Source organism: Corvus kubaryi, unplaced genomic scaffold (assembly GCF_017639235.1).
Source record: "Corvus kubaryi isolate FWS band 111438036 unplaced genomic scaffold, C.kubaryi_AGA036_p1.0 37256, whole genome shotgun sequence".
NCBI classification, from domain to species: Eukaryota; Metazoa; Chordata; class Aves; order Passeriformes; family Corvidae; genus Corvus; species Corvus kubaryi.
The window spans coordinates 4,131,549-4,152,037 of record NW_024581076.1 but is presented as its reverse complement, the minus strand read 5'-3'; the positions used below and the strand labels follow the sequence as shown (position 1 = coordinate 4,152,037).

Sequence of the window (20,489 nt, the reverse complement as noted above, 5' to 3'; positions counted from 1 at the left end):
GTCAGTGCCTATTCCCCTCGTCTTCCTCTCATGAGGAAGTTGAAGACTGCAAGGAGGTCTCCCCTCAGTCTCCTCCAGGCTGAACAGACCAAGTGACCTCAGCCACTCTTCATACGGCTTCTTCTCAAGGCCCTTCACCACCCTCACGGCCCTCCTTTGGACACTCTCCAATAGTTTAATGTCGTTCTTACATTGTGGCACCCAAAACGGCCCCCAGCACTCGAGGTGAGGCTGCCCCAGTGCAGAGCAGAGTGGGACAATCCCCTCCCTTGCCCGGTTGGTGATGCTGTCTGTGCCTGGTGCCCCCCAGGATAGGGTTGGCCCTCCTGGCTGTCAGGGCATTGCTGACTCGTGTACAACTTGTCATTGACCAGGATCCCCGGGTCCCTTTGTGCAGCCCTGCTCTCCAGCATCTCATTCCCCAGTCTATACACACAGTCAGGGTTGCCCTACCCCAGGTGCAGAATCTGGCTCTTGTCTTTGTGAAACTTCACATAGTTAGTGATTGCCCAGCTCCCTAATTTGTCAAGGTGTCTCTGCAGGGCCTCTCAGCCTTCAAGGGAGTCAAGAGCTCCTCCCAATTTAGTATCATTGGCAAACCTAGTATTCCTTCAAGTTCTGCATCCAAGTTATGAAGATGTTGAAGAGAACTGGGCTGAGGATGGAGCCCTGTGGAAACCCACTAGCAACTGGATACCAGCCTGATGTCACCCCATTCACTGTAACTCTTTGTGCCCTACCCGTGAGCCAGCTGCTCACCCCTCACAGGAAATTAAAGTCATTCTTTTTCATACTCTTGCCCTTTATATGCATTTCCTCCTTTGTAGACCAATATAAGACAGTCCATGAAAAGCTTCTAGCAATAGAAATAATTAATAATTTCTACTTCCCTAGTATATAATTCTCTCTTATTCACTATTTCTCCCTATTCCCTAGTGAGCTGGTACATCGCTGCAGGACAGAAGTATGTAGGCAAACAGAAAGACTGTGTTCTTCCTCCATTTAAATTTTTTAGGCGTACTTATATTCCCTTTCATTCAGTTTCTTGCTCTTTCCCGATGGAAGATTCAGACTCATTAAGGGGAAACCAGGAAAAACTAAATGCTATTTCACTGCATTATTAACTGTCATCCAAAAATAATTTCATCTTTAACAATTGGTCTGTGCCCCTGGAATACTCTGAAAGTTTTTCTCCTGACTTTAATACAAGTAGTGCCCTGAAAAGCAGGCTGAGAGAGATGGGTCTTTTCAGTCTGGAGAAGTCTCCAGGCTGATCTTATTGAGGCCCCTCAAAATGTAAAGGGGACTTAAAAGAAAGATGGACAGAGAATATTTAACAGGGCCTGTAGTGAGAGGACAAAGGGCAATGGTTTTAAAGAAGGTAGGTTTATATTGGCGATAAGGAAGGAATTTCCTATGATGACGGTGGTGAGACACTGGAACAGGCTGCAGAGAGAAGCTGTGCATGCCCCATCACTGCAAACATTAAAAGTCAGGTTGAATGCTGCTTCGAGCAACCTGACCTAGTTGAAGGCATCTCCTCCTATGGCAAGGGGGTTGGACTAAGTTATCTGTGGTAGTCCTCTCCAACCCAAACGATTCTATAAGTGTTAAGACATGAAATCTAGCACTCCATCACATATTTTATAAATTCACCTGTGTAATGCAAAGTACAGCACTTCAGTGCTAACTTGGCCTGTCTCTGAGAACATGAGATGCGACACATCCCCATCGGGAGACTAAAATTTACAAATTTTAGTACAAAAATTATACATAATGCTATTTAGTTTCCCCTCAGAAGATGTAAATGTCACTACTGCCATGGTCAGCACAGATTTAGTCTTGAAAGTGCTAAACAACATTTTGGAGAAAGCCTGTGCTTTTTCAGATGCTCAAACTAGTTCTTCTGCTCATGTCACTATGAGGGTTTGACCTGGCAGAAGTGGGAGGTCTTGAGGACACATTCTGAACCAAATTTCACACAAAGTAAAAAAAAAGTCCTAGAATATTAAGGGAAAGATTAGAGCTGTACCTACCACAAAGATCTGGAAAACTGTCCATACTGTAATAATAATCTTTCAGTAAAAAAATAAAATTCTGGCTCTTCTATTTATATTTGGCCTTTGTTACCACTATGGATATTCCAAGGCCTGCCCAGAATTTACCTGCCTGTCTCAGACAGCAGGAAGCAGCTTCACGAAAGTATCTGGCTGAGTACCCCATTCAGGAATATCTCTAATCTACATAGGTAAATCACTGTTACAATTCCCTCACATGGAGGAATAAACTGAAGCTGTAAGTGTTTTACACATGTTGGATGGGTACAATAATCTGAGAGTCATTGAATAAAGTATGTTGAGTAGTTCTTTAGCCATGTTTTGTGAAAGAAATTTGAATGAGGCACTTCATTTAATGAAATTTTTTATGATTATAAGTCTCTTTCTTCTGAATGAAGAAAGTTTCCTAAATCCTTGGAGGAGAAGAGTATAGTTTAAAGCAAACACATCTGTTTATGGAGGAAAATCACATTCTTGCTTTCCATAGGCAAGTTCCTGGTCAGATATGGACTTTTTCCAATCCCTTTCTTTTCCACCAATCACTACATCTGAGTATTGTTCTTCAGTGGTCATCTACGATCCTGGGAACTAAAATTCATAACTAATGGAGTTATAGACTGAATAGGGACATGGGTTCACAACCCTTTACAATCTTCCAGTCACTTCTTCCCTCTGCCCACAGATGGCACCAGTCTGTTTTTTGTCTGGTATAAAAATTATCAATTGTTCACAGTTGCACTTTAGTTTGATACTTACAGTGTTTCTCCTAGAGAAAAGCTTGTTCCTCTGAAAGCTTGTCTTCCTTTAGATACATATATATCCATACACATGTATATACACAAAAGCTAGACAAATACAAATATTCCTCATTCCCACAAACTTTTTACTAAGTGCTTTTCTCTCCTTCTGCAAGACAAATGAAACAAAGGCTTTATTACGCTACTCAGTGATCGTTTCAGATCATGGTAGTCAGCATGATTCATTTCCAAACCGACCCTGCACTAGGCTGTAATTTTGTTTCCTTGGAGTGCTGGTTTCTGCACAAAATGGATACTGTTCGGTGTAGACCGGAATGCTCTTGCTCTGAATGCTCTGTGGATTCAGCATGAGGGTAACTCACGAATTTATACATTGATATAGTTTTGGTTTCTGTTTTATCCCACGTAATTTCCTCATAAGGCATAATTTCTGGGACATGATCTGTTGATTTTGGTTTGGTGGGTTTTTCTGGGGTTTTTTTGATTTGTTGGTTGTTCTGTCGGGTACTAAATGCATTTTTTCCATTGATCTATCTCTCATAACCTCAAGTCTTACTTTTATAGCATTAATGATCACCTCAGACTCCATCATTTTATACAGGAAACTGAATGTCTTTCTCCTCACATGCATCACTTCACATTTATCTACACCAAATTTCAGCTTTCATTTTATTGCCCAGTCACTCAATCTCATAAGCTCCCTATGTAGTTCTTCATAGTGATCTCCTGTCTTTTTTATTTTGAATAGATTAATATCATCATCAGACTTTATGACCTAAGAGCTCACACACTCCTCCAGCTCATTTATGAATGTTGTCTGGAGAACAAATGTATGCTGTTCAGAGAAGAGGTCTTAGTGGAAGGTACTGTGAACCTTCAACACTTTGACTTTGGTACAAAAGCATCCACCTGAGAATTTTGTAGAAGTGACCATCAAATGCCAATGGATGGAGAATTGCACAAGTTGTCATTTGGATGTTCCCTATGGAGACAGGTGTACTAGGATGCAGTGATAAAGGCAAGAGAAAGGTTTTCCACTCAGACACATCAGAGGAGGTAAGGAAATAGTAATTCCCAGATAACACGGGAAGGATTGCTCAATATGATGACTACATAGAGCTTTTTTTAAGTGCTGTAGTTATAATTTGTTAGAGGGAGGAAGGTGCTCTGGCCACTATTCAAAAGACCAGAGCCATATGCATTGCCATTTCATTTCATATAGTTGTTTGAAAGTAGACTTCTCCATTCTTTGAACTGTTTTCATTGAGAATTAGCTTGGGTTTGGTGTTTTTATTCTGTCATCCCATTGCTTTAAATCAAATAATACAAATCCAGAAGCAAAGAGTTTATATCATATTGAAATGAAGTTATTATTGGATAAATTATTGGATATATTATTATAAAAGGCATCTTCTTTATCATCAGAGAGATGAAATGTGTTTGAAAAACCATCAGTCATGAACTGAATGTACAATCCCAAAACAAAGCTGCAGCAGCTAACTGGGCAAATATAAACTTTGTCTCTCTAAGCAAGACAGTAACAAAGATGAAGGTGATTTTCCTTCTCTGTCTGGAGAAAAATTAATTTAATTTAAAAACATATGATTGAAAGTGAAAGGTATCAGAGATCACAAGAATGCAATCTATAAAATTCATGCAATCCTGCATTATACTAAAAAAAGAAACTCAGTATTTATGGAAAAAAATCTGAAAATTACAATAAGCAGAATCTGGGAAAAAAAAAAAGTGAGAAACTCAGTGACTGGAAGCTCAAACAAGACAAAATCAAATAAAAACTAACATTGATGCTTGAAGTGATTGACTGTTGGGTCAAATGGACTGTATTACTTCATATATTTCAGTGGTGAGTTGGTATTCTTATACAACGATGATCTCACTGAAACAAGTTAAATTCTTGTTATGCAAGCTCGTTTGTAGTTCATATTGCCTTTGTCATGATTTAGGGCTTTAAAATAGACAAAGATACAGACTCAGCTTCAGACATGGGAGTAACTGTGTCTGAACTAATTTTTATGGAGAGGAGTTCAGAATATATATATACATATATATACATATAAAATTATACTGGATACGCATGCTTTATAAAGTGTCAGGGTGTTCACAGACCCTTATTTCTATATCTCTGTGGCCAAATTGCAAAGTCATCACAACTGCATGAACCTCTCTATCCATCTAATCACCCATTTGACAAGTAGTTCCACATTAGAATGATCCTTCATGCCAGAATTTTAATATCTAAGAATAATTTTATGCACAGTGTAAGGTCTCTGGTACACTCCAAGTCAGAAATATCTTGGATATAACAAAGCAATCATTAGTGGGGTTTCATTCTGCTCTCAGTTCTGGATCCAGTGTTTTCATCTTCTGAGCAGAAGGCAAGATAGAGTTGTCGGTCTTAGTGTGATGACTTATCTAAACAATAATTGAGAGCTTTATCTCTCATTATTCCTTAATTTTTCACAATTTCATAGACCTAAATAGTCCTCTTCCTGATGGATCAGTTTGTACCCAACAGTCCCAGAACCAACACTGCAGTATCTTTCCCAGATGATCTCATTTAAAAGACTTGTTCCACTAAACTACTTGAACTTTGCAGCTTTATATGCTTTGGTACAGTTTCATAATTTCATAATTAGTCCATTCACTCTTGTGTTATATGATGTACTTCTCCTGCGAAAACTTTAATCCTAAGGGACTGCGGTATTTGTATTAATATAATGGAAGTATGCCCAATTTTGTCCTTATCTTTAGAATTCCACTGAAAAGTGCCATTTGGGAATGAATTTATTAGTTTTAATCACAGACTTGGATTACTAAATAATGTGTATCCAGCACAAACAATTATTTTGTTCCTTGGTTATTTTATGCTGGTCATGGATAACGAATAATTCATCACTAAATAATATTTGTGGCACCAAAGGTAATGTATTTTTTACACAAAGACAACTTTTTTCATTGCTCTTATTAGTACCTGCAGCAACTTTTCAGTTCTAACTTTTGCTTGTGAGTTTTAATGTATGTAATATCTACTGTGCTAGGCCAGCATGATGGCTCTCTTTTTGATCCAACAAATAATCCTGCACATGATTAAAGCTGTGTGCTTAATGCTTCAGGGCATCCAAGGGCTTTTTCTGTCACACTTATCATGGCATTACTTTTCGGAGACTCCATTTCACTTGCAGGTCTAGGCATTGCCAAACCACAGCCTTTTTTCCTATGTGTATTATTGGCTTTCTAGACCTAGAACCAGTCGAGGTAAATTAGCACAGCTCTACTTTTATCAGTGGAAAACTTCTTTTTATTACCTAATCCATTCTTTCTTACTGTTAAAGCTTAGTAAAGTCATCTAGTGAAGAAGATCCCACATAGGAATCAATTCTCCAGCACAGTTATCAAACACTAGGGAAATAAAGCCCCAACCATGTAAAAGAACACTGGTAGACTCCAGCTGTTCAGAAAACCATTTGTTACAGTTAGATTATGTGTTATTCCCAGGTGACATTTATGAGCCTCGTGTTACTTTTTAATGTCTGTAAAAATCCAGCAGAAGGTGCACTTGAAAAAATTCCACACTGCATTTTAGATGATGTTGCTTTCCTGCAAAAATGGTACCATTCCTCATAGTTTACAAATATTTTTCTGATGTCTGACTTTTCCATTTTCTATTTCTAAACTAGTATCTGTGAACATTGCCCTTTTTTTTCCACCCACATATTTCCTCTGCTTCTTTTCTGCACTGGATCACAAAACCAGTGGTATAAAGATCAGGGCACTCTCACTTAGGCTTTGGGAAGGCTGCCAACTGTCAGATGCAATGATCAAATTCAAGTATTCTTTCAAAAAGTCTTTTTTCCACCCACCTTATAGAATCCAGGCTACCTAGGATATGATTCAGTAATGGGTGGTGTTGCGGTCACAGAAAGGCTTTTTTTCTTCTTCCTTGGATGTGAATTGCTCTCCTGACATGTGTGTTCATTTTCCTGTGAATCCTAAATAGACATTCTTAAGGACACCTAAACCCATGTCTTGGTTCTCTAAGTCAAAGTAATTTTGGCTTGAAATATAAGAAAGTGAATGCTTGCTATGAAACATATAAATCACACTAATAAAAAAGAAGCAATTCAAAGGATACAAGGGAATTTGTCTATTTATCCATTGGCTTTTCAGGACTGTGTACCCTAAAAAAAAGTCTTTTAAATATTGAGATCCTCTAACAGTAATTCCCAACAAGTTATGCCACTAATAATAATAAAAATAAAATCCAAAATATATATTACAATGTGATTTCATGAGAATATATTGGTGTCTTAAAAAAAAGCACTCAAGCTCAGTGTGCAACAATAATCAGAATGAAACTCCTTATGTGATTTGCCAGGAAGTAATTTACGTGGATATTGTAACAACTTAGAATTGTTAGAGGTTGGGTTTGGTTTTTTGTTTTTTTTTTTTTTATTATGAGAGTAAATCTGATTAAAGAAAGTAACTTTGTGATTTAAAACTGCTTAAAAATGAGTGATTGGATGTTTTGCCCCAAAATCTGTCCTGTGAGTGGTGTTTTAGTGAAGCATTAGGCATGAGGCTTGTTTTCTAGAGGTATTTGGTGCCATTTGAAATGCCTTCTGTATCCGGTTGGGCCTTCAGATGTTACTGCAGAAGGCACAGACTTCTACAAATCTTGAGTGGTACCAGTAAGGTGCAAGGAATTCTCTAGAACATTTCTAATCTTACATACATTTTAGATAACTGAATCACATTATGCATGCTCCAAACAATTAAAAAGAATTGGTGTGACATCGAGAACAGCTTCTGCATCATTGTCATGTCTGTGCTGCCAAGCTGTTAAAAGCATGAGGTCAGCTGAGTCCTAAGGAGGGACTCAGACCACTTCAACAAACTTCTCCAGCCTCTGTATCCTTTCCTACTCTCAGGCATATAGAAGAGATGCTACAATGATTGCTCTGTCAGTGGGACAAGCTGCAGCTTTGAGAGCTAAAAATTGCACAAAGTACTCCATAACTTAGAGTCACAGAGTGGTTTGGGTTGGAAAGAACCTTAATGAACACCTAGTCCAACATACTTGCCATAGACAGGGTCATCTTTCACTGGATCATGCTGCTCAAAGCCTCATACAACCTGACTTTCGACATTTCCAGTGGTGAGGCATCCACAATGTCTCTCAGGAAACTGTTTCAGTGTCTCACCACCCTCATGGTAAAAAAAAAAAAATCTTCCTTACATCCATTCTGAACAACCCTTCTTTTGTTTTAAAACCATTGCCCCTTGTCCTGTCAATAGAGGCCCTGTTAAAAAGTCTCCATTTTTCTTATAAGACCCCTACACATATGGAAGGGCCACAATAAAATTCCCCCTGGAGCCTTCTCCAGGATGAATAATCCCTGGACACATTACTCCAGGTGGTGTCTCATGAGAAGAGAGATGATCATTAAAATTCTATACATACTCTGTTCTTCCCTTTCTGCAGTAGCAGCAATGAATTTTGTAAAATGCTTTCCACTACTTAAAAAAATTCTCTTTCACCCTTTACTTGATAACTTCTCCTTTCCTAAGAAATCTTGGTTTTATGCTTGTAAAGGATGATAATTCAGAATTTTTCAAGTAATTAAAGCCCCAACCTCTTTGTTTTCTAAATCTTGTCTTATCTTTTTGTTTTAGGGGGAACAGTGTACCCTTTTAAATATAGCTAAGTCAGTGGATAAAACATTCTCAAGTCTTGTTGTATGACCACAGAGGTCATTTGTTCTGCTGTTGTGCTGATTCTGTAGATCCTCTGGAGGGAAGTTGAAGGCACCCCTGCCGGGCTGGGCTGCTTACGAATACAGACTGTGGGAATGCTTGCACTCTGGAAAGGGCTTGTTACTGAGTCAGGAGCCAAACATTTCAGCCCTCATTAAAGACTGACGTGTCTGGTCTTGCCCAGGACAGGAACACAAAGCATCTGCTGGACGTTACTGTTAGAGGGACGGGATTACTATCTGCATTTCTGCACTGGAATGTTTAAATTTCATGCAGCCTTGAGGAGGTGTCCCAGACTTCCATTAATATTTCCATATATCAGTTTCACCTGAAAAATACTCAGGTGCTTCTCTTAGAACCCCCATGTTCCAAAGTTGTACATGACATACAATACTGACCTGATGAAATTCATAAAAAAAGGTAACAGGGATGGATTTTTTCCTCTCATAGCAGTGAGACAGCCCAAAAACTTGGATCTTGACAGTGGTATCAATCAACCACAAAAAAAATGGAAGTTATCACTTTTTATCTCATAGCAAATTTTGTAAAAAATCTATAGGAAGACTAAAATGAAAAATAGCAGAGAGATACACTTGGCGCATCTAAAAGAGCACCTGGTAGATTTTCAGGGAAATTTGGAATTGGCTTAGCTCTTTGAAAATAATCCATTTTTAGTCACTGCACCTTTTTTTGTTTTAATAGAACTTGAAATACATTTCCAATGCCTTCACATTCCTTAAGATAATTCTGTTTCACATAACATGTATCTGAAAAATATAACATATTTGTTCATACGTATTTTTAACGTTTTTCATAGTAGCAACTGTGTAAATTTTTTTTAATTTATTTTCTCCCCCAATTGTTTCCTGGGTGATTTTTTTTGTTTTTGTTTTTTTGGTGGGCTGGGGGAGTTTGTTGGTCTACACCCTTGGTGTTACAATACACTGAGAAGGCAGGGCACAGAGCAAAGCTCTGTTAAAAGCTTTCAGTAAGATTTCCCTCCCTACTACTTCTGTGGCTCATCAGCATTCCCATTCCACAAAATAATTAAGAGGGTGCTTATACTTAGGCTTGTAAAGTGGTTCAATTTGAAGACTGATGCCGCAAGGTTTAAAATAAGGCTCAAGACATTTTTCAGACTCAGGGACTCATTATTTTCCTTATATCTGAGGCATGCCATATCAAAGGGTCCCAGAAAATCGTCCAGCAGTAATGTAATCATAGCTGCCTGAGAATACAGGCATGGAGAAATCTGTAAATAATGGCAAAGCTTTTCTTTAGTCAAAATAGTACAGCTGGAAAAGCAGGAAAGATGAAGAAGGGCCTTTACATAGGGTCTTTTACAATTTTATGGCTTGCCAGTGCTGCACGATTTCTGCTTCCCTTGAGTGGATATGTAATGAGAGCACATGGGGTACTTAGATATCACTTACTGTAACGCAAGCTACTGCAGCTGAGCAATATGTATGAACTTCTTCTAGAAACTACGTACGGCTTTTCTTTGCCTATACAGAAAGTTCAAAGAAAAATGCTTTATATGTGAAATTGTCTTATGCACCTTGTATAATTTATACAGCTCTGAATACCATTTAGCATTCAATGATAAGGTACTTTGCAATTTAGGTAATTTGTAGTATCTCTTATAGAGTGAAAAAATAGAATTTTGTATCTTTCCTATTTTATTTTGTATCAAATAAAGTAAATTTTGCCATGCCTAACCTCCGTCAGTGTCTTCCTGCTGTCATCCATAAAGCAAAGATAACTGCATAGAACAGCTCCATATTCTTTGGCAATAATGATTAACAAATCATTGCACAAAAGACTGAAAAATACCCCTGATAACTAAAAAGTCACAATAAACTCCGGCAGCAAGATGAACTTTGGAAAAATCCCATTTACTTATGCCTTGGGAACTCATACTGAAACTCATATTTATATTTCATTTGCCTTGACTTCTAGGAAACCATCTATGTATTGAATCTCAAGTACAGGAGAATACTACAGAGAAATATAGTAGAGATTAGCGAGTACAAGAAATATTATTAAAGTGCACATTTTTGGGGCTTTATATGATATACAGGCAACTTCATAAAGAAATTTTGAATGGAGAGGATTAGAATCTAAGTCTGAAAGGTACTTGACACAGCTCTTCCACTGATGTGCCTCATCATTAATTTAGCTCCTTTGGACTTGCATGTGCTGGTCTTTAACACAGCTGCCCTAAACTCTGCCAAACTCACAGGGCCCTGAGAATTTAAAAAATAATATTTGCAAAATAGATGCCTCTCTTAGTATAGGAAGTGTTTGCTACATTAATGTGACTTGATTAGGAAAGTTACTGGAGGACACAAGGGTAGGAATTTGTCGCCCAAATACTTTCTGAAACTTGTCCCCTGTACTATATGCACTATATGTGTATTTAAATGTAGATGTTTATATAGTGACTGAGACTGGGACAGTGATTGTTTTACCAAGTCTGACAATATAATTTCCCAGAAAAATAAGACATGCTAAACTGCACTGAAGGAGAGAGTAAGGAACTTCTACTTCATGAACAGCAGTTCATTTTTATTTCCTTACATTTTTCTACTTTTAATTATACAACCAATCTGATACTAAATCTGAGCTACTTCTAACTAGGAATATTTTCTGAAAGACCAGTTATAACCACTAGCTTTTTATCCCATTCCACAGCAAGAACTAATTTTATATAATAATTCAGTCTAACAGATCTTTTGCAGTCCTTTTCCACAATATTTTGGACACATCCTATCTTCACAGAATTTTCACTTCAGTTTTGCATAGTAATAACAGATTAATTGATTAATGAACTGAATCAACAATTTTTGGCTTAAAAGAGAGCCAAATTTCTCACCCTTTTAAATCTTGAATAGAAAGCAAAGTGCAGAGCAAACTTCTTGATGGAAAATACTGTAAAAGCTATGTTGTGAGAAATAAATAACACTAATGCTCAGGGGGTGTTACAGAGCTTGCAATAAAAGTCTGTATGCTGGCTTGAGATGATATTATACATTAAACTTCATGGTGGATCACACTGCTTCTCTGTGACTTATCAGTCAAGAATTACAAAATCACAGATTAACGTAGGCTGGAAAAGATCTCTAAGATCATCCAGTCCAACCGTTAACCAAGCACTGCCAAGTTCTCCACTAAACTGTGTCCCCAGTGCCACATCCAACCTGGCCTTGAATGCTTCCAGGCATGGGGCATCCACAACTTCTCTGGACAACTTGCTCCAGTATCTCATCACCTTCACAGTAAAGAGTTCTTCTAATATCGCCTCTTATCTTGACCTCTTTCAGTTTAAAACTATTCCCCTATGTCCTCTCACTACATGTCCTTTTAAAAATTCCTCTCCACTTCCATCTAGGTCATCTTTAGGTACTAGAAGGCTGCTATATGCTTACTCAGGAATCACCCAGTGTTTTTCTGTTTCCTCCTGAATTCTTAGTTTCAGTACATTTTCTAGCAATGATTTACACTGGTAGCTTGCTTGCTTATCTGCTTTTCTTTTTCTTTTTAATATCAGCTTTACTCACGTTCACATGTCTGCAACCACATTTACTTCAACATCTCTTCAAGTCCTGTGAATTTGGAGTCAAACTCTGAAAATTCTCCCCAGAGTATTACATTAGGTTGGGAAAGAATAAATTATGCATAAAAGCATTATATTCTTCTCCTGTGCATAATAATGCTATCATGAGAGAAAAATTAGCTTATTCATGTCACATGAAGTCTAAGAGTTTTAAGAGATAGTCCAACCTGGTATCACATTCTATTCCTCCTTTATGCTGAAGAAATGGTGTTCTCTGATGTAATGCTGCCAATCTGCCCTTACCATTTTCTGTTACAGCCAGACTAATTTTTATGTATCTCATGCCCTTTGGGTCTAAAATCAGCTTAGTAGTACTTAGAAGCCAAGTTTCTAGGTGCCTTTGAAATGCTAGAGAAGAGAAAGCCAGAAAGATTGTCCAGGGTTCCATTTACCTTGTATCTATTTTAAAAGCACATTAAATCAAGAGCTTAAAGCACCCTTGCTAATTACTGCTCACCATAGCTAATCATAGGACAAGATGGCAAAATAGCCTACTGAATCATTTGGACAGACTGCACAAGGATTTGATCTTCTGTAATGCTATGTCTTGAATTTCAAGTTGCTCAGAAAATTCAAATCCATGATCTAAATCAGCTAAACACTGCAGCCTCTGGGTTCAGGGCTAATACCTGTGTACACAGGATTATAATCTCCTGCCTTCTAAGAATGTTTTGAACACTAACTGGCAAGTATAAATTGCTTCAGTTATAGGACAGAAAGCCAAATATCTACAATATTACTATGGGATATGGAAATAGAAAATTTAATTCCCTATTTTATCACATACCCCCTTGTGTGATACAAGGCAAGTCATGTAGCCTCAGTAATGGAGTCTTTACTGAACGTGAGCTGTCTGGTCCCAACAATGTCACATGCTCATATACTCATACTCTGGTTCCAGGTATCTACCTTGCCCCTATAAGCAGTCAAAATGAGGACTGACTGAAAATCCCACTCTCTCTTGCAAATGGTAAATCAGTACCTTCTAAGAATTTTGTTCTCTCTTGCATGCATGATATTAGTCCTGTGATGCCACTGCAAAGGCAGGCAAGAAATATGAAAATGGCCAGACACATTCTGCTGGGGTCGATCTGCTGTCACTGCAGATAACAGTGCCTTTGGGTGCACTTTACAATGCAGGAGGTACTAGAGATTTTCCTACTGTGTACAGCAGCTGGCTTACCCTAAACCTGGCCTTTGCATCACTCCTCATGAATAACATGGTCAATTAGTGAATCTACATTCAAAGAACAGTGTACACAGAATCTCTGTTTTCCAGTTCTTCTGTAAAACAATGTCAAATTATAATTAATAATGCATAACAGACGTATTATGGAGATTAACATATTTGGAAAATGGCTCAGATATTATTTTAGATGGGGACTGATTGTAACTGCATCAGTTCCACATAGTATATTGCATAAATTGTATTAAAGACATGATAATTCATTATTATTTTTAGTACTACTAAAACAACCCATGCGCAGTTACAAGGTGTTACCTGCAAATATTAAGTTTTGCATAATGACACAAGAGGAAATCTAATAATCCAGAAATGCATCCAAATGGTTTAATATACAAAGCATTCAGGCAACAATCCTTCTATTTGGGAGAATCAGATCTCAAACTTCTAAATGTATGTTCTCCAGTACTTACAACCCTAAAACCATAGATATGGAAATCATAATCTTGCTTACAAAAAGAATGTAATAAACTGACTTTTTCACTACTTGAATAGCTAGGGTCTGGCTGGGTTCATTCATGAAAGCTTTTCCATATGCAATCACTGATTATGTCATGAACTGAACACAGCAGAAGATGGCTACAAGATCTTCATTAAGTTGGTGATAGGCATCTGGCTGTTAATAAATCCAAAAAAAGAAAGTTTGTGAAGCCCTCTGCTCTAGCAAATTCTTCATTTATCAATGTCAACCTGGCATACAGGCCTATTAGTAATCATAGTAGTTCAACTGACTGAATTAGGCACACATTTTTGGCTAATGGAATGATAATGCACTGTGCTGAATAAGGCTGCTCTACTATCCAAGGTTTCATGGTCTGAAATGAGAAATGGTTTGTTGGAATTTGGATTAAAAACTAAAAAAATGTGTATTGAGGATATTGGTTATATGTGATTTTCTCCTGGCCCACAATTAAATTGAATTTTATATCTTTTTCCTCTGTAGATCACTGCTGAAAATTCATAGCAAGATACCAAAGAACTAGTTTTCTTCTACATTATCTAGAGAAGAGCTCCTTTTGCAACAGATGACACATGAAGAAAGAGCTGGACTATGTAAAAACAACCAAATACAAACAATGCAGAAATTATCTGTCGTCTAGGAATAGCTTTTTTCCTTCAATCAAAAAGAAGTCATGCATATTATGAGCCTTGAAGTCATATATATTATGAGCCTTATAATGAAGATGAAAACACAATAGTCCCCAGTATAAAACCAAGACGATTTTCCATTACATTAAAGCTAATTATAAAGTCATCTCTTTTAAAACATCTTTTACAGAAATCATAGAATTGTTCAGGTTGGAAATGGTCTCTAAGATCATCAAGTTTAACCCAGCACTGCCAAGTGCACAACCATGCACATGTCCCTGTGTGCCACATCTACACACCTTTTAAATACCTCCAGAGATGGTGACTCAACCACTGCTGTGGGCAGCCTTTTCCAGTGCTTGGCATCCCTTTTGGTGAGGAATTTTTTTCCTAACATCTAACCTAAACCTACCCTGGCACAGTTTGAGGCCTGTCTTGTCCTGTCACTTGCTACCTGGGAGGAGAGACTGACCCACACCCCACACACTGAAAACTCCATCCAGCTCCATAGATTTATGTGTGTCTAAGGAGTGTAGCAGTTGCTGACCACTTCCCCTTGGGTTATAGGGAGTTCATGCTGCTCCTCATCCCTGTCTTCCAGCTCAGAGGACTGGGAAACCACCGATCTTAGTATTACAGACTGAGGCAAAGAAGGCATGAAGTACCTCAGCCTTTTTTCTCAGCCTTTGTTGCTATGTGTTCCCCTGCATCCAATAAAGGATGGAAGTTCTCCTTAGCCCTTCTCTTTTTGCCAATGTATTTGAAAAAGCATTCTTTGTTGTCTTTTATGGCAGTAGAGAGATTAAGTTCTGGTTGGGCTTTTGCTTTTCTAATTTTCCCCTTTATAACCTCACGACAGCCTCACAGTCCTTGTGAGCTGCCTGCCCCTTTTTCCGAAGTGTTTCATAAACTCTCCTTTTTCTTCTTGAGCTCCAGATAAAGCTCTCTGTTTAGCCAGCCCCTCTGTCTCATCTTTTGGCACATGGGGACAGCTTTCCCCTGTGGCCATTAGAAATTCTTGCAGGATGTCCAGCCTTCCTGCACTACTTTGCCCTCCAAGTCTGCCTCCCGAGAGACTCTATCAACTGAACTCCTAAAAAGTCTGTGCCCTATCATGTCAGGGCACATGGAGGGGTAGAGCAGTCACAGAGGAGCTGCCTCATGAGAAGCCTATATGGGACCATGATGAGAGTACAGTGTTCTGATTATGTATCACATCCTTTTCTTTAATAAATCAAATATAGTGTGGAAAATACGAAGTAAAATGCTGAGAAAAAAAAAATAAGGCAATGAAAGTAAGTTCACCAAAGCACTAAATCAGAATAAAATGAATGAAACCTTTAAATGTAATTTTAGTAACTACATGCAACAATGGCCTTAACGAAAAAGAGTGGAGAAAATATTTGAAAGGCCAAGCATGGGGATCTCAATATTTGGAAAGTTTGCCCTTTGTACCTTTTACGCTGGAAATTTGAGGGAAGAAGGGGCAACACTCAAAGGCTAAAAATATGGTCTCTCAGCACAAAAAGAGCAAAAGGATAAAGAGAATGCAAAAGATGACAGCTTTTGGATAAAAGCCAGCCATATAAAGATATCAGCACAGAATAATAGGAGAGACTGGCACACATCCCAAATCAATTATGGAAGATTAGTGCAGCATAGGCCAATATACTTGCCTTCAGAAAGCCTAAGATGTGCATAGCAAAGTTCAAGAATAGCTACAAAAAAAGGGAAGAAAATGTGAATTTTGGGAGATAGGAGGAAAATGAAGGCCATGCTAATTATAAATCAAAGGAAGGCACAAATGTATTATTATTTCACTACACCTGTTTGTGACCTCTGTATGACCACACAAGGTCTGAATTTACTGATTACAGACTCTACCTAAGACAGTTATTCAGTGGGTGTGGAACATTTGAGACACCTCATCCTGTTACCAGGTAGATTGTCACTTGATGTTCAGTACTTCTGAAAAGATACAAATTACTGTAAGCTCCCAAAAGCTTAATTTACTCAAAATGTGAGATATTCTTACCAAACCAAGCATGTCTAACATGATGGATCTCCATTTTTTAAATTAATAATATTTTATGGAGACTAACAAAAAACTTCAAGTAAAGTACTGCTCATGAATCAGTTCTGGTTGTAAATAAGCCCAAGGCCATTTCCATCACTCCCTCAGAAAGGAAAAAATGATACCTTGGGTATCTTAAAACTCAGGATGAAGGTAAAGTAGCACATAAATGCTGTGCAGGGTAGTTCAACGTACATTAATAATTTGTTACTGGGACTACAACTAACAATTACTTACTTGGACTACAGCTCACGGCTGTCAATCTCATTGAGACTGTGTCTGAAAATACCGACAGGAAGTCAAGCATTAAAATCACCTACTGTTCAACTTTTATGAACAGCAAACTACCATTGCTGATTTACTTCTGTAAACTACAACTCCTTCCTCTGCAATTATGTACTGAATTCCAAGCTAAGAATGATCATCTTCCTTGGATTCATCTTTTCTTTAGTGCTTCTCAAACACCTAATATAAGAGCAATTCTTCTAATTTTTATTCTAAATCTCCGTTTACACTATTTAAAGCGAAACAGACTTTGAAGGGCATTTTCAGAAAAACAGAAAATTGTCCCTTCCACCTCATTTGCTTTTTCTTCTGTGAGTTCAGCAACAGAATTTAGAAGAATTCATTATTGCTTCTGTAGAGAGTTATTATCCTTATTTTGTTATGAAATTGTTAAGAAAATGTGATATAAAAATAGCCAGACTGTAAATCATAGACTGGTTACCTGCCTCACTGTCACAGAGCTACGTTACTAGAACTGAGGTCCTTTTCATTACTGACTAGATCCAATGAGGAGCATAAAATAGGATCTTTCTCATGCAAATATACGACTCTCTGTGTGTTTCTGCAGGTGTGTGCAGCGAATTAGTCCAACAAACAGTAAACAACCAGTACTGCATGAAGAGGTAAAAGTGTCAGCTCTAAGAATACAGTAAAAATAGGCATGTAACTGCCAATAAAAAATCTTACACAAACAATACTCTTTTCAATTACCTAATAAATTCCTTCTCTGTTAAAACTGTGAGAATTGATCAGAAAACATTGTTTGAATGCTTTTGTAAAATGTGCAGTAAACCTCTTTTACGTCTTTTAATCCAAGAAAGAGACCGATCATTTTTCCTTTTACAAATTGTTCTTTTCAGATCTCAGTGACTCAGCTGATTTTGCTCCAGATTAGTTTACTTTGACACCTGACTGAAGACCAGAGCTGCAGATTCTGTAGTCCTGTGTTACAGTGGGGATTCTGTTACACGATGTATCAAACAACGAGGCCCGTGGAAAAGAGATATGTATGGACCGATTCTTGCTAGATGTTTCAGAGATGTTTATTTCCCCAGCCGCATGGCCGGAGCTCTGCCGAGGAACTGCTCAATCACGGGACCCGAGGGTCCTTGCCCGCGCAGGGGAACACAAAACAACCAATGGGGAACGAGGCTGACCAGGGGCAGGGAAACCCCGTGTCTGTGCCCTCAGGGCCCCTCTCCCAGGGCTCCATGGCAGGGGGAAGGGACCCCAACAGTCCTGAAGTTTTAAGCTGGGATATTTCTTTCATATGTAAATATCTGTAAATTTCTTTGTTGCAGTTTTTGCTTGGTGTCTTAGATCTGCACCAGCACCATGATATGCTCAGTCTAAAACACCTTTCTGTGTATAGCATCACCGTGTGACTTTTTGTCATGCAAATTTGCATAGGGTAAATTCATATGTCAGATTGATAAATAAAATTCATTCCCAACTCCAGTGACTTTTGATATAAAGTAGCTGTCACTATAGCCACACAAATAGCAGTTCTCAAAAAAATCTTGGTTACTCAATGAGTAGTCCAATCGTTCTTATTTAACCTGAGTGTAGTATGGTAGTAATGCAAATACATCTAATCTTGTGCTGAATTGGTCAGTGTTAACAGAATGACTAAAAAGTTCATGGTCCATTTCTCTTCTTCCTTCCTAAATAAATCTGCAACTGCAATAGAGATAAAATTGTAATGCTTGGATATCTACTGTCGCTGAAGATGGTGCCCTCTTCAGAAAATCAGATTTCTAAAATTAGTAGGCAGCTTTGGAAATAAAGGTCAAAATCAGTTTTCTGGTGTCCTGTGGTAAACTAAATCAAGTTAGGCTCAGAACTGAGCCTCCAAAGCCCTTTCACAATATGCTAGATGTTTATGCCCTGCCTAGGAAGGTCACAAATTCTCATATACCGTTCAGTGAGTTAATAATGGCTAATAAGGAGCTCACATGGCCTAGCCCTGCTTAAAGTAAGTTTTCATTGCAATGCCGCCAGAGTGAGCCTACAGCAGAGCCTCTAATGCCTGATCTTACTGACTTCCCCCATCCAGAGCAGCTTCTAAGGAAGCAAAGTTCAGATGAAAGAAATTTAGGAAGTACATACAATGGTAGATAATGCTGTTTGGTGAGATCAAAAGACTTTTTCTTGCTCATAAAATATCCACAAGACTTACACCAGGAAGACACATGAAAGATGGCCTTGTAAGTTTAACATAAACTGTGTCTGAGGAACTGTGAAATAAGCAGTACAGTCATCTCCTGCCAAACACTGTTATCCCTGAGCTGTTTTAAGTGATCATATCACACAGTTTTCAGTGCTTAGTCAAGGTCCTTTTCCTTTTAGACAAGCCTGTAAAATCAGCATACAAAGTCATTGCCACATGCAATGGGACAGTGCAGCTTTGCCAGGAAGAAACAGAGAGAAAACTTTTTAGGAAATGTTAGCCTAATGAGTTAAACACTGACTCGTACTTCCATTTGTTACCTGCTAATTTTGTTCAATGTGACATTGGACAAATAATTGCAGTTTATGTTTTCCCCATTTCTACAGTGTGAACATTACCAAACACCTAGATAGCTTCCAGAGAAAGGCTCTGAGGATTGGGCCATTTTTGTGAAAACTCTTGAAAATGAATGTCCTTACTAACTCCAGAGGAATGCTGAAAAAGGTATTAGAGCTGTGATGTGCACAGGCTTACAGGGCTGCCCTGCAAGCTCTGTTGCATGCCACAGGACTGAGAAATGATGCAAGTTTCTCAGGGAGAGCTGGTAAAATACCTATTATCAATTTGCTCTCCTTTCCCACTATTCAACTCTCTTTTCAAACTTTAACTGTTTGAACTGAAATGCAACATTCCAAGCGTCTGCTTCAGGCTGATGTCTTTTCATTCCCACTGAAAAACTATTATATTGCTATTAAGATTGCCATGCCAAACTTTCAAAAGACATTTTGTGCAACCTTAGTTTGGTCCTTTGTGCATAGCTATTACGAAGACAACTAACAAATAACATGACCAGAGACTATATTTTCTTACAGTCTATGCCTCCTTCAGGGCCCAAAATGGAGGTCAGCATGGAAGGCAGGATTCACCTGCACTGCCTTCAGATATCTGGAGCCCTGATGTCTGCAGCTGAAGTAATCAGTTTGTGTTTCCCTTAGTTTCACTGAAAACAACAAAAAAAAGGTATTTCCAGGGTGCAACTCAGCTTATTCTTAGATAGACACATTAACTCCGTTCAAAAACTGTCAATTTTTGTCTATGCTACAGACATATCTATGGTTAGATGCAGGATTTTATTTGGCAGACCACGTATCAGTCATTTAATTTGGTTGCTACAGTGTATTGTGAAGTATATCATCATCCCTTTTCTCAAATGGGATTGGGGTGCAGAAAGGTTAAGGTAAACAGTTTCCCTTAGTTCTGGACACTAAGATTTGTAATGCTTGGTATTATATAGCTCTAAATATATTCAAGAAACAACGAACAATATCTGCTAACTCAAATACAGTTATACATGCTCTGAACTTCTTCTAATGAGACTTTACTGTCTCCAGCTGGGCATCCAGAAAATGAGAAACATAGAGC

At 38.2% G+C, this 20,489-nt stretch overlaps 1 long non-coding RNA gene across 1 annotated transcript; it reads left to right on the top strand.

The window, feature by feature from the left end:
• Positions 1 to 205: 205 nt before the first annotated feature.
• On the top strand, positions 206 to 19,785 carry LOC121662484. The gene is made up of 3 exons (XR_006015303.1): positions 206 to 351; positions 9,411 to 9,415; positions 19,776 to 19,785. It is a non-coding gene; the product is annotated as an uncharacterized LOC121662484 (long non-coding RNA).
• Positions 19,786 to 20,489: the final 704 nt, after the last annotated feature.